This window comes from Theropithecus gelada, chromosome 20, assembly GCF_003255815.1.
Source record: "Theropithecus gelada isolate Dixy chromosome 20, Tgel_1.0, whole genome shotgun sequence".
Classification (NCBI taxonomy): Eukaryota; Metazoa; Chordata; class Mammalia; order Primates; family Cercopithecidae; genus Theropithecus; species Theropithecus gelada.
In genome coordinates this window covers 72314875-72329449 of record NC_037688.1, presented here as the reverse complement: position 1 = coordinate 72329449, position 14575 = coordinate 72314875, and the positions used below count along the sequence as shown (strand labels likewise).

General features: G+C 40.8%; 1 protein-coding gene across 3 annotated transcripts in view; it reads left to right on the top strand.

Annotated features, from left to right (window-relative positions):
• Window positions 1–1288: 1288 nt before the first annotated feature.
• The window catches only part of ATF7IP2 (activating transcription factor 7 interacting protein 2), an 89336-nt gene continuing 76049 nt past the window's right edge, over window positions 1289–14575 (top strand). For all 3 annotated transcript variants that reach the window (XM_025370490.1, XM_025370492.1, XM_025370491.1), the window contains exon 1: window positions 1289–1412. The gene's annotated coding sequence lies outside the window, so the exon portion shown is untranslated. The remainder of the gene's footprint in view (window positions 1413–14575) is intronic.

Below are 14575 nucleotides of genomic sequence, written 5' to 3'. Positions count from 1 at the left end.
TGTTATTCTGTTGATGACCTAACCTAGATTGTCTGGACTCGCCTCATTTTTCTCCTAACCTGAAGTGACAAGGCAGGCAGCTCTAACCTCATGACAAGCGTGGCTGGCTCACGCCTGTAATCCCAGCACTTTGGGAGGCCGAGGCAGGTGGATCACCTGAGGTCGGGAGTTCATGACCAGCCTAACATGGAGAAACCCCGTCTCTACTAAAAATACAAAAAAACTTAGCCAGGCATGGTGGTGCATGCCTATAATCCCAGCTACTCGGGAGGCTGAGGTAGGAGAAGCACTTGAATCTGGGAGGCGGAGGTAGCGGTGAGCCGAGATCGCGCCATTGCACTCCAGCCTAGGAAACAAGAGCGAAACTCTAATAAATAAATAAATAAAAGAGGGCATTATGGACCTAATCTACTGTTGTATTTCCTGTATTTTCTACACAGTGGACATTCAGTAACCACCTGTTGAGTGAGTTCATGGCATCCAAGTGGGCAGCCACCTAAGGCATCTGGCCTCATGAAATCACAGGCAGCCAAGGCTGGCAGGTTCCTGGGACAATTTAGCGAATTCAAGGATCTGGTGCAGGCTGGTGCGGTGGCTCACGCTTGTAATCCCAACACTTTGGGAGGCAGAGGAGGGCGGATCACCTGAGGTCAGGAGTTCGAGACCAGCCTGGCCAACACATTGAACCCCCATGTATATTAAAAGTAGAAAAATTAGCCGGGCATGGTGGCACACACCTGCGGTCCCAGTTACTCGGAAGGCTAAGGCGGGAGACTCGCTTGAACCTGGGAGATGGGAAATGGGGATTGCAGTGAGCTGAGATCACGCCACTGAACTCCACCCCGGGCGACAAGAGCAAAACTCCGTCTCATAAAAAGAAAAAAAAAATAGTACGGTGCTAGGACCAATCTCCTGAGTCGCAAAATTTAAGGAGTCGTCAAAAAAAGTAAATAAGATAAAGTATTTTCAAACAATATTTAAAAAATTCAAATCGCAAACTACCGATCAGGATGAGGAGTTGTTTTTGTAAATACGGTTATATTCCCAATAAGTTTCGAAAGTCTAAATCTTCACACTAGTCACTGAAAAGAAAGGCCCAGCTCAGGCGCCTCCATCTGCGCTATGGCGGGAAAGCCCCGGTGACTGACCGGAAGAAGCGCTCACGGAGGCGAACCCCAGGCAACCCTCAGCTTACTTCCATTTCCCCTCGCGGCCCTTCGCCCCGCCCACTCTAGCTGGCTGTGCCTGATTGGGCTGGGCTGCCGCACATTCGCGCCGCCATTGGTCCATAATCAGCTGGGGGTGGGCGTTGGGAGACCTACTTCAGCAGGTCTGGGCCGGACCACCATTGTTAGCGGCTGCGGTTCGAAGTGGCTTTGGGTATTGCTGCGGCTGGCGCGGTGCCGCTCTAGGTACGTTGGACCCGGGCGAGTGTCCTGCGGGAGCGGCGATTGGCGGGGTGGCGGCTCTGGGGGCGTCGGTCGCCTCTCTGAGGGCAGGTCTCGGAGGCCTCGGAGCGCCGGGCCGACCGGACGTTTGCGGCGAGGCTGCCCTGACTGAAAAGCGCCCGCGGGGCCGTCTGACCCGGCCGGCAAGGGGCCCCTGAGGGGCTGACGGGCGCGTCTGCACAGTTTTCGGAGAGGGGTGCCGGTGAAGCGGGAGTGGTGTGCGGCCCCAGGTCCGGGCGGCACTGGGGTTGGGGACTGCGGAGGGAAGTGGTCCGTGTTTTTTGTTCTGAGGGGTAACTAAAAGCTCGCTCTTGTCCGGAATGCTTTTAGAAATTAATGGATCAATCTCCACTTCCACCAACTTTAGTGTCCCATTGCCAAGTTTTCTTGAGTCGTTTTAATCATCTAATGAAGTCAGGTGCCAGAAGGCAACTGGATCTTGCCAGGCGGCCTTGAAGTTTGTTAAAAAGTGGGGACCAGAGCATCAGGAAAAAATACAAAATTCTGAGTAAAATGCCGAAATCCCGTACCTCTGAGCTTGCCGGTGTAGGGGTGGTAGGATTTAAGGAAGACGACTTCTTTACGGTAGAAGTTCGTTTTATGATTTTTTTAAAGAAAATTCCATCTTATCGCCCTTCTGTAACCACCTTTCTCCAAGTTTGGCAAGCAGGTTTAAGAAAGAGAGGAAGCAGTAATTATTTTTGCTTTATTTCTGTTAAAACCTTACCGCATTTAGGGAAACGGAGTTCTACCTTTCCATGTTCCTATGTTGAAAATGAAGTTTCTAACCACGTGTTGCTTCCTTTAGGACACAATGGCTTTTTCTGCTCTGAAGACTTGTATATGGTTAATATGTATAGAAGAAGAGGACAGTTGTACTGAATAGTCCACATTAGAAAAACTGTCATATTCACTTAAATTGTTATTCTAGATTGCGACTTAATACTGTTTTTATTATGATTTTGTCGTATTTATTGTAGCCAGTAAATGACCTGCGACATAACTATTTGCAAAACAAATGGGAAAGACCAAGATAAAGATAAGTTATATCACAGGAAAGCAATTGAAAAATGCAAAAATGAAGCATCAGAATGAAGGACTAATAACACTGAATTCAGCTTTTGTGAAGTATGCCTTTCTTCTTAGCTTGTTTTTTCTGCAATATGTTTGTAGAAGTGTTGACTCCGATCTTAATCAAATTTACTTCACTCTCAGTCTTATCTGCAGATATGTACAGACCACATCCTAAGATTGACTTCTGCCTCAACAGAAATACATGAGCCAGTGCCTTATTGGAAATGATTTGCGTGTTTTAAGAACTGGTGTATATAGGTACATCTTGAATGTTGTGCTTTCCTTGCCTTATGCCTGTACTTCACCTCAGCCTTCAATTCCATTGTGTTTCCTTGCTACTTGATATCTTGAAATCTGGTACGAAACTATTGCATGATCCCTGCATCTTTGCTTGTGCATATATCATAGTTCTCTTAGAGTGAGTGTGCACAATCTATTTCATTTTATGTAATCAAAGTTTAAATAATATATTGGATAGTTAAAAATAAAATATAACTTTAAATGCACAAGAGTACTAGTTCTCATTGTTCAGTGAGATAATACAAAATACAAAAAACCGTATTCTCTCATTCTATGTCATAGTCTATTTATTTTACTTCCCCCCCCCCCCCGCCCCACACACACACTGCAGTGACTTATCTATCTCTTTTATTTTATTTTATTTTGAGGCAGAGGTTCGCTCTTTGGCTCAGGCTGGAGTGAAGTGGCACAATCTCGGCTCACTGCAACCTCCGGCCTCTGGGTTCAAGCAATTCTCCTGCCTCAGCCTTGCAAGTAGCTGGGATTATAGGCGCCCGACTAATTTTTGTATTTTTAGTAGAGACAGGGTTTCACCATGTTGGCCAGGCTGGTCTCAAATTCCTGACCTTAGGTGATCCGCCCGCCTCCGGTATCTCATGTTCATATATCATTTAGGTACTTATTCTACATTACAGTAGACTAGGAGAGTTCTTTATCTTCATTTTTACCAATTGTGGGACAGATTGAAATCAGCCAGTATCTAGAGAGAAATAATCTCATGACTTTTTGGAGGACAGAGAGATAATGTATTGGATTTTTTTGAACTCCTGATTAAGTTATGAAATGTTTAGAGAGGTGTTACTAAAGTTAGCCATTAATTATTTAGAGGCATTGTATGTGTCTACTAAATGTGGTAATTTCCATTGGTATACCTCTGAGGCTCTAGTGTATACAGTATGCTGATTTGAAATAGCTTACCAGATAGCCATGGCAAAAGTTGCCGACGCCTTTTTAGTACTCTTTATTAAGGAGACAGTGACTTTGGGAGGCTTTTCAGTACTTGTTACTAAGGAGAGAATAATTTTGGGTGGCTTTCCAGAGGTTTGTTTTTAAGTGAATATTCATTAAACAGCATTTATTAAAACTACTGTAAGAAAGGCTATATCACTGAAGATATAAAAAATATTTGTAGTAGGAAATTTAGATAAAGAAGAGGTGATCTTTAAGCTTGATCTTGAAAGAGCGTAGACTAGGGGGAAAGGTTGATAATATGACAGTTCTGGTCAATTTGGCAAGTGAAGGTTAGGTTTATAAGAAGGTTCAGTTGATATCTCCAGGAAAAGACAAACTACTGTTAAAGATAATGTAGTCATGGTAGTCTATCTCGCTATATAGAGAATATTTATAACAACTTAAATATTGATTTAACTGAAAATATGATGAGCTGTAAGAGACGTGTGAACTACAGAACTGGATCTATGAGTGCACGGAAGGGCAGATCACAATGCTTTTCGCATCCTCCCCTGCTTCCCATGGGCAGAAGACCTGGCTGTAGGAAATCTAGCTAATTACAAGAACGTCTTTATAATTTGGAGGGAAACTCTTGGAACTGTGAGTGCTCCCTGTCCAGTGTTACCATTCCCTACCATCCGATTAAAATGTTTCCTCCCCACCTTCAAAAAAATTGTATGAGTTAAATCTTCATCTTCAATTACAGGAAATTGACATGGCTAAAATTTACGAAATACTGAGATTTTAAAAACGGGTTGTTAAAGTGATTGCCATTAGATATTTGGGAGTGCTGGCAAACAACTGCTTTGTTTCATAATGAACATTTTGTACTATTACATTGATAAAACTTGGAAAAAGTAATGTCAGAATTCTATTAGCATTCAGTTGATGCGGATGCTACTGGTCTATGAACCACACTTGGGATTATTTCATGCTCATTATGAGATTAACTGCCACCTGGCCTGAGTTTTGTCATTTTGTTAACCACTATATAACTGTTAAAGCAGGCCTGTTGCTTCATAGTAACGTACCTGTTTTGTGTTTATGATAGATTTCTTTGAGCCTTGAGACCCTCCGTTCAAATATTGGCTGAAGTATCTGACTTTGAACAAGTTTAGTTAAATGGGTTTTTTTTCTAAATTTTTACTTTTTAAAAACAGTAACAGTAAAAATTCAGTTCAGTAGTTTTTTATTTTTTAATGAGAATTGCTCTTTTAAAATGTATACTATCTTGTAGAACATCATTGGAGAACAGAGATGTTTTATAATGGAGAAACCCAATGAAGCAGGGAAAAAACCAACTAAATCAACATGCACCCATAGCTTTGAACTGTAAAAGGAAAAAAGACTAAGGTAACTTTTAACCACAGAGATACAGGAAATATGCTATTGCTTGGAAAGTAACATACTTTTGAATAATTTACAGGTTAAGAAATTACAGTGCGTCTTAGAAAATATTGGATAAGTATCAAATTATAAGGTAGAATTTTTCAAAACTTGGGGGCCCAACTAAAGTAGGGCTTAGAGGAAAATTTACAGCTTTAAGTGAGAAATTAGAAAAAAAGGCTGGGCATGCTGACTCATGCCTGTAATCCCACCACTTTGTGAGGCCAAAGTAGAGGATAACTTGAGGTAAGGAGTTTGAGACCCGCCTGGGTAACATTACAGGACCCTGTCTCTACAAAAAAATGTTTTGTAAAGTTAGCCAGCCATGGAGGCACACACTTGTAGTCCTAGCTACTTGGGAGGCAGTAGGATTACTTGAGCCCAGGATTTTGAGGTTGCAGTGAGCTATGTTCATGCCACTGCACTCCAGCTGGGTGACGAAGTGAGACTCTAACAATAGAAAAGGAAAAAGACTGAAAAATATCTGAGTTTTTACTTGAAGCTGGAGCAAGAACAGCAAAGCAAATGCAAAGAAAGCGGAAGGAGGATAGGGCATGGTAGCTCACATGTGTAATCCCAATGGTTTGGGAGGCCAAGACCGGAGGATTACTTGAGCCCAGGAATTACAATCCAGCCTGGGCAGCATAATGAGACCCCATCGCTATGAAAAAAAAATTAGCTGGGTGCAGTAGCACGCACGGGTAGTCCTAGCTACTCTGGAGAACGAGATGGGAGAATTGTTGAGCCCAAGAGTTCAAGGTTACAGTGAGCTATAGTTGCACCATTGCGTTCCAGCCTGGGCCACGGAGAGACCCTGTCTCAAAAAAAAAAGAAAATGTGCCAGGCATGATGGCTCACACCTGTAATCCCAGTACTTTGGAAGGCTGAGGTGGGTGGATTGCTGGAGCCCAGAAGTTGAAGAGCAACCTGGGCAATAAAAATAAAAAAAAAAGGCCAGGCACTGTGACTGCCAGCTACTCAGGAGGCTGAGGTGGGAGAATCACTTGAACCCAGGAGGCAGACGTTGCAGTGAGCCGAGATCGTGCCACTGCACTCCAGCCTGGACAACAAGAGTGAAACTCTGTGTCAAATAAAAAAGGAAAAGGAATATGGCGGGAAATAATGAAATGGAACACTGTATAATAGCAAGCTAGCAAACTTAAAATATTTTGGCAATCTTTTTGTCTTTTTTTTGTAGTTTACTTTGACAATCTTGATACATGTTTAATAAAAATGATCAAGTAAAAAGAAAAACACATCACTAATATCAAGAATGAGGCCAGGTGCAGTGGCTTGTGCCTGTAATCCCAGCACTTTGGGGGGCTGAGGCAGGAGGATCACCTGAGGTCAGGAGTTCAAGTCCAGCCTGGCCAACATGGAGAAACCCCATCTCTACTAAAATAAAAAAATTAGCTGGGTGTGGTGGCACATGCCTGTAGTTCCAGCTGCTGGAGAGGCTGAAGCAGGAGAATTGCTTGAACCCAGGAGATGGAGGTTGCAGTGAGCTGAGATCGTGCCACTGCCTTCCAGCCCGGGTGACAGAGCAAGACTCTTTAAAAAAAAAAATGAGAAAAAAAAAATGAAAAGAGGGACAGCACTACAGGTATTACAAATACAATTAGAGAATACTGTAAGAACTTTGTGTTGACAAATTTGAAATTGTGTTGAAATGGAAAAATAGATAAAATTGACACCAAAAGATATAAAAAGTATGAATGGTTGTATATATCTTCTTCTTTTTTTTTTTTTTTTTTTTTGGACAGGTTTTCACTCTTTTCCCCCGGCTGGAGTGAAGTGGCAAGATCTCAGCTCAGTGCAACCCCTATCCCCCAGGTTCAAGTGATTCTCCTGCCTCAGCCTTCCAAGTAGCGCCTGCCGCCATGCCCGGCTAATTTTTGTACTTAGTAGAGATGGGGTTTCGCCATGTTGGTCAGGCTAGTCTTGAACTCCTGACCTCAGGTGATCCACCTGCCTTGGCCTCCCAAAGTGCTGGGATTACAGGCATGAGCCGCTGCACCTGGCTTTTTTTTTTTTTTTTTTTTAAACTGGAGATGATGTCTCACTATTGCCCAGGATGGTTTTGAACTCCTGGGCTGTTTGAGTCTTGACCTCCCAGAGTGCTAGGATTACAGGTGTGAGCCACTGCTCCCAGCTGGTTCTACCTCAATTTTAATTGAAAACTTTTACCACTAAGTTAACCCCAGGCCCAGATGACCTTAGTGGTGAATTATTCTAATATTTAAGGAAAAATAACACCATTCACACACAAATTGTTCAGAGACTAGAAAGACTGTAGTTTATATGAGGCCAACAAACCTTTGATATCAACACCCTATAAAAACAGACCCATTTCTCATTAACACTGATATAAAAATTATAAACATAATGTTAGCCGTTTATAGGCCAGGCACAGGCCTGTAAATTTCTAATCTCAGCACTTTGGGAGGCCAAGGCAGGAGGATTTCTTGAGCCCAGGAGTTTAAGACCAGCCTGGGCAACTTAGTGAGACTGTCTTTAAAAAAAAATTAACTGCGTGTGATGGGCGCCCCTGATGTCCCTGCTACTTGAAGGGTCAGGTGAGAGTCTCGTTTGAGTCCAGGAGATTGAGGCTTCAGTAAGTTGTGTTCGTGCCCACTGTACTTTAGCCTGAGCAACAACGTGAATCCCTGTCTCCAAAAGAAAAGAAAAATGAAGTTTTAAAAATGAAACTATTAGGCCAGACATGATGGTTCACACCTGTAATTTCAGCACTTTGGGAGGCTGAGGTGGATGGATCACTTGAGGTCAGGAGTTTGAGACCAGCCTGGCCAACATGGTGAAACCCCTTCTCTACTAAAAATACCAACATTAGCTGGGCATGGTGGTGGGCACCTGTAATCCCACCTACTCAGGAGGCTGAGGCAGGAGAATCGCTTGAACCCAGGAGATGGAGGTTGCAGTGAGCCGAGGTTGCCTCAATGCCAGTATACTCCAGGCTGGGTGACAGAGTGAGACTCTGTCCCAAAAAAAAGACACCATTAGAAAAGTTCTATGGCAGTAAAGGAATAGAACAAAAGGCATGAGATGTAAACTAAAAAGTGAAAGGCCGACATAAATCAAGCTACAAGTGGATCCTGAATTATGATTTGACATGATTTTTAGTTTATGATGCTATGGAAAGTGATAGGCACTCAGTAGAATATAAATAAATTACATGAGAAATTCAAGACATTAGTATAACATCAACTTTGGGTTAAATTATTTTGCTCGATTGTAGGCTAATATCAGTGTTCTGAACATGTTTAAGATAGGCTTAAGCTTAGCTATGATGCCTGGTAGGTTAGTTGTACCTGTATTTACTGCCTCTTTGACCTAGGATATTTTCAATTTCAATTTCTGATAGGTTTATTGGGATGTAATACTATTGCAAGTCACACAGCATCTGTATATCAATAGTAATATAAAGGCCAGGTACGGTGGCTCATGTCTGGAATCCTAGCACCTTTGTAGGCCGAGGATCATTTGAGGCAGGAGTTTGAAATGAGCTTAGGCACCATAGTAAGACCTTGTCTCTACAAAAACATTTTAAAATTAGCTGAGTGTGATGGCGCATACCTGTAGTCCCAGCTGCTTGGCAGGCTATTTGAGCCCCGGAGTTCAAGGCTGCAGTGAGCTTTGATCTAAGCACTGTGCATGATAGAGAGACCTGTCTCTAAACAAACAAAAACAACCAAGTAATGTCAGGTGTGAAAGGATTAAACAATCCAGTGTAATGGCAGAGATTTTCAGACTAAAGGGAAAAATAGCCTTGGCCTATAGGCTGTTGACAGGAGACAGACTTTGGATTCAAAGATGTAAATAGGCTGAAAGTAAAAGGGTAGATGAAGATACAACATGCAAATAGCAACCATAGTAAATCTAGCATGCCTGTACTGATTTCAGACAAAATATACTGAAACAGTATTGCTGGCGATAAAGAGGGACATTCTATAATGACAAAAGAGTCGGTGCCTCAGAAAGGCATACATATCATAAACATATGCACCTAATAAGAGAACAGCAAAATATATAAAGCGACTATTGACAGAATTGAAGGAAGAAGTGCACAATTCAGTAATAACTGGAGAATTCAATGCAACACTGTCATAATGGATAGAAAACTGAGGAAATCAGCAAGACAAGAGAAGACTTGAGCGACACTAAACCAACTAGACTGAAGAGACATCTTTGAACAGTCCACCCAACAACAGCAGAATAGACTTTCTTTTTGAGTGTATGTAGAACATTCATCAGTATAGTCACATTAGGCCATGAAGCAAACGAACACATTTAAAAGGATTGAAATTATGAAAAAGCATTATCTGACCGGTGAATAAAATCAGAAATCAGTACTAAAAAGAAACTTGAGAAATTTACAAATACGTTGAAATTAACACTTCTAAATGAGTCAAAGAAGAAATCATGAGGTTAATTAGAAAATACTTTGAGGTGAATGAAAATGAAGACAAACATATCAAATGTTTTGGAGGGTGCAATTACAGCAATTCTTAGAAAATTTATAGTGATAAATGCTATATTTAAAAAGACCTCAAATCAGTAACCTAGACCTTTTAAGAAACTGGAACTAGAAGAGCAAACTGAACCTAAAGTCAGCAGAATGTAAGAAAAAATTAGTGTGGAAATTAATAGAGAATAGGCAAAAATAGAAAAGGAAAACCTTTTTTTGAACGATCAACAAAATTAAACATTCAGTAAACTGAGCACGAAAAAGGGAGAGAAGACTCAAATTACTAAAATCAGGAATGAATGAGGGGACATTACTACAGACCTTCCAGTAGTTAAAATATATAAGGGAATACTGTAGAATAATTCCAATTGTATGATACTCCATTTAATAGGTGAAACAGACAAATTCCTAAAAAGACGCAAAACTACCAGAACTCACTGAAGAAGAGGAAAGTCTGAACAAACATAAACAAGTAAAGCAGTGGAATTAGGACAAAATGAAAAGCCCCAAATCAGATGGTTTTATTAGTAAACTCTACGAAACATTTAAAGGTACAGTTCTTCAATTCTTCCAAGAAATAGAAGAGGATGGAACATTTCTCAAATAATTCTTTAAGGCTACTATTATTTGAATACCAAAAGCAGACCCCAACACTATAGGAAAAGAAAACTGAAGAATGATATTTTTTTAAAGTATGTAGATGTGAAAACCCTTAACCAAATGCTAGTAATTTGAAACTAACATAAAAGGATTATACACCATGACCAAGTGAGATTTGTCTCAGGAAAGCAAAGTAAATTTCTCGTTATGTGCCATATCAAAGAGAACAAAGCTACATGATCTTTTTAAGAGATAGTGAAAAGCATTGATAAAATCCAATGTCCCTTCATGATAAAAACATTAAACAGCAGGGAAAGTTTGGAACTTTCTTAACTTGTTAAAAAGCATCTGTAAAAAACCCACACAGCAGGCCGGGCACGGTGGCTCAGGCCTGTAATCCCAGCACTTTGGGAGGCCGAGGTGGGCAGATCATGAGGTCAGGAGATCGAGACCATCCTGGCTAACACGATGAAACCCCGTCTTTACTAAAAATACAAAAAAGAAATTAGCCGGGCTTGGTGGCAGGCGCCTGTAGTCCCAGCTACTCGGGAGGCTGAGGCAGGAGAATGACGTGAACCCAGGAGGCAGAGCTTGCAGTGAGCCAAGATAACGCCGCTGCACTCCAGTCTGGGCGACAGAGCGAGATTCCGTCTCAAAACAAAAAACAAAAAAACAAAAAAAACAAAAGAAGCAAAACCCACAGCTAACATCGTGGTGGAGGATTGGAGGTTTTCCTGCTAATTCAGGAACAAGATGACCCCTCTCTGCATTTCTATTCATGATTGTACTGGAGGATCTAGTCAGGAAAATGAAGCCAATTTTTTTTTTTTCAAATAATAAAAGCATCAAATTGGAAAGGGAGAAGTAAAACATACACACATAATGTGATTTAATATGTAGAAAATTCTAAGAGATTCACAAATCATTAAAGATAAAAGTCAGTGCAACAAAGTTGCAGGATGAAAGATCAGCATACATAAATCTATTTTATTTCCATATACTTGCAAAGAGGAATCCAAAACTGAAATTGAGGAAAGCATATATAATAGCATCGAAAAGAAGTACAAAACATATACTCTGAGAACTGCAAAATCCCATGTTCATCTAACCAGAGGACTCATATTTTGAATATTAACCCCTGATCAGATGTATGGTTTGCAAATATTTTCTCCCATTTCATACATTGTCTCTTCATTCTGTAGATCTCTTCCTGTACAGAAGGTTTTTAGTTTCATATGTAATTCCAGTGCTCTATTTTTGCCTTTGTTCCCTATGCTGTTGGGATCATATCTAAAAAAGGTCATTGTGCTGACCAGTGTCATCAAGTTTTTCCCTATGTTTCCAGTAGTTTTATAGTTTTGGGTCTTACATTTAAGTTTGTTTTCTTTTTTTGAGATGGAGTCTCGCCCTGTGGCCGAGGCTGGAGTGCAGTGGCATGATCTCGGCTCACTGCAGCCTCTACCTCCTGGATTGAAACGATTGTTGTGCCTCAGCCTGTTTTGTTGTTGTTGTTGTTGTTTTAATTGAGACAGTGTCTCACTGTCTCACAGGAAGACAAGAGGCACATGACACCATACCTAATTAAAACAAAATTTTTTTTTAAAGGTTTTTGTAGTGACAGGGTTTCCATGTATTGCCCAGGTTGGTCTCAAATTCCTGGGCTCAAGCAGTCCTCCTGCTTTTTTGACCTCCCAAAGTGCTGGGATTACAGGCATGAGCCACCACGCCCAGCCTACATTTAACTTTGTAGTAATGCATTTAAAGTTGACTTTTGTTATGTGGTGTGAGATACTGCCTAGTTTCTTCTGCATGTAGATACTCTGTTTACCCAGCACCATTTATCATAGCAGCTGTTCTTTCCAAATTGTACGTTTTGCCTTTTGGTTCAAAATCAATTTAATATAAATATGTGGATTTTATTTCTGGGTTCTCTATTCTGTTCCATTGGCTATATCTGTTTTTATCCCAATACTGTAGTGTTTTGTTTACTGTAGCTTTGTGGTATATTCTGAAATTGTCTAGCATGATCCCTCCAGCTTTATTCTTTTTGCTTAAGATTGCTTTGGCTATTTGGGCCCTCCTGTGATTCCACATTAATTATCCATTTTAGGATTATATTTTCGATTTCTATGAAAAGTGACATTGGAATTTTTATAGGGATTACATTGTCTCTTTAAGGTGTTCTGGGTAGTATAGTCATTTTAGCAATATTAATTCTTCTAAAATATATGAGGAACTCAAATAACAAGAAAACAAATAAGCCAATTAAAAAATGAATTCCAGAGTTTGAGATTACGGTAAGCTATGATCGCGCAGTTGCATTCCAGCCTGGACCACAGAGAGATCGAACCTCAAAAGAAAATGGGCTGGGCGTGGTGGCTGATGCCTGTAATCCCAGCACTTTGGAAGGCCAAAGCGGATGAATCGTTTGAGCTTAGGAGTTTGAGACCAGCCTGGGCAACATTGCAAAACCCCATCTCTACAGGAAATTAGGTGTGGTGGTGCACGCCAGTGGTTTCAGCTACTCAGGAGGCTGAGGTGAGAGGATCTCATGAGCCTGAGAGGTGGAAGTTGTAGTGAGCTGAGATCGTGCCACTGCACTGCAACCTGGGTGACAGAGTGAGACCTCATCTCAAAAAAAAAAAAGGCAAAGGACCTGAAGAGACATTTTTCAAAAGAAGACATGCAAATGGCTAAAGTGCACATTACTAACATTCATGGAAATGTAAATTAAAACTACTATGAAATATTTCACACCTGTTGGAATGACTTATCAAAAATAAAAGATAAGACCAGGCGTGGTGGCTCACACCTGTAATCCCAGCACTTGGGGAGGCTGAGGCAGGTGGATCATGAGGTCAGGAGTTTGAGACCAGCCTGGCCAAGATGGCGAAACCCCATCTCTACTAAAAATACAAAAATTAGCTGGGTTTAGTGGTGGACACCTGTAATCCCAGTGACTCGGGAAGCTGAGGCAGGAGAATTGCTTGAACCCAGGAGGCAGAGGTTACAGTGAGCCAAGATCACACCACTGCGCTCTAGTCTGGGCAACTGAGCAAGACTCCATCTCAAAAAAACAAAAACAATAACAAATGTTGGCAAAGATGTAGAGAAAAAGGAACTGTTGCACACAGTTCATGGAAACATGAATTAGTACAGCCATTATCATTTTTTAGAAGTTCAAAAAATTAAAAATATAACTATGATCCAGGAATCTTATTATTGGATATATATCTAAGGGATATTAAATCACTATATTGAAGAGATACTTGGACTCACATGTTTATTGCAGCATTATTCACAGTAGATACAGAATCAACCTGTCTATCAAGGAATGAACGAAGAAAATGTGGTGTATGTACGTAACGGAATATTTTGCCTGTCATTTGCAAGAACATGAATAAACCTGTACATTGTGTTAAGTGAAATAGTCTAGACACAGACAAATACTGTATGATATCTCTCATTTTTGGAATCTAAGACTCATTTAAGGAAGAAGTAGAAAGGTGATTATACAGCTAGGGGGTGGGGTTGAATAGATAATTGGTCAAAGGATGTAGAATTTCAGTTAGGGAAGTATATTCAAGAGATCTGGTGGGGCGAGGTGGCTCATGCCTGTAATCCCAGCACTTTGGGAGGCCAAGGCGGGCAGATCACCTGAGGTCTGGAGTTCAAGACCAGCTTGACCAACATGGAGAAACCCCATCTCTACTAAAAATACAAAATTAGCTGGGTGTGGTGGTGCATGCCTGTAATCGCAGCTACTCGGGAGGCTGAGGCAGGAGAATCGTTTGAACCCAGGAGGCGGAGTTTGCAACAAGCTGAGATTGTGCCTGGGAAACAATGAAATTCCGACTTAAAGAAAAAAGAGAGATCTATTGTGCAAAACCTGACTAGTCAGGAACAATATGCTGTATACTTAGAAAATTATACAGCAGTAATGTCAAAATTCATAAATAATAACTGCAATCTTAAATGAAAATAGTAATACTAAACTGATTACAAATTCAACACAATGCTTATGAAAATTGCAGCTGGCTTGGGAGAAATTTATGATTTTTCTTTTCTGTGTATATTTAAGGTGAGTTTATTTTTAAGTATTGTGAGAGATAGGGATTCAGTTTCATTCTTACACATAGGTCAATGCAGTTTTCACAGCACCATTTATTGAAAAGAGTCTGTCCTTTCCGCAGCATATATTCTTGTTAACTTTGTCAAAGATCACTTGGCTATAGATATGTGGCTTTATTTCTGGGTTCTCTGTTCAGTTGATCTGTATGTCTATTTCTATACATTGCTGTTTTGATTACCATCAGCTTTGTATTATAAT